The sequence below is a fragment of the Guillardia theta genome, assembly GCF_000315625.1.
Source record: "Guillardia theta CCMP2712 unplaced genomic scaffold GUITHscaffold_68, whole genome shotgun sequence".
NCBI lineage: Eukaryota > Cryptophyceae > Pyrenomonadales > Geminigeraceae > Guillardia > Guillardia theta.
Window position 1 is genome coordinate 306,105 of NW_005434606.1, and position 406 is coordinate 306,510.

The window sequence follows — 406 nt, forward strand, 5'->3', positions numbered from 1 at the left end:
ACCTCGTGACGGACTTCAGGTAGACCCTGGACAAGCCTCCGGCGCTGAGAGCCTCGCCAGCCCGACGGGCGGCACTAGGCAGGAGGCTGTAGACTATGTACAGGAATAAAGCAACACGTTGCCATGCCTCCCCATCCCCTCCCAGCCCCCCCCTCCCTCCCTCTTTCCCGCACCGATACTGGCCGTGAGCAGGAACGTGAGCTCCATGCGGGAGGGCAGGCGATGCATCGAGATAAGGCGACCACATCAAGAGCGAGGCATCGGGTCCGGCCTGGGGGGGGTGTATGAGAGACCTGCCTTGCTGGCTGTCTCACCTCTGCATGGCCCCTCTCGGTACGGGCCGCACGTGGGCACTCATCTCCATCGTGGGGAGCATGACAGGTGGGCCCGTCTCGCGCTTAGGAGG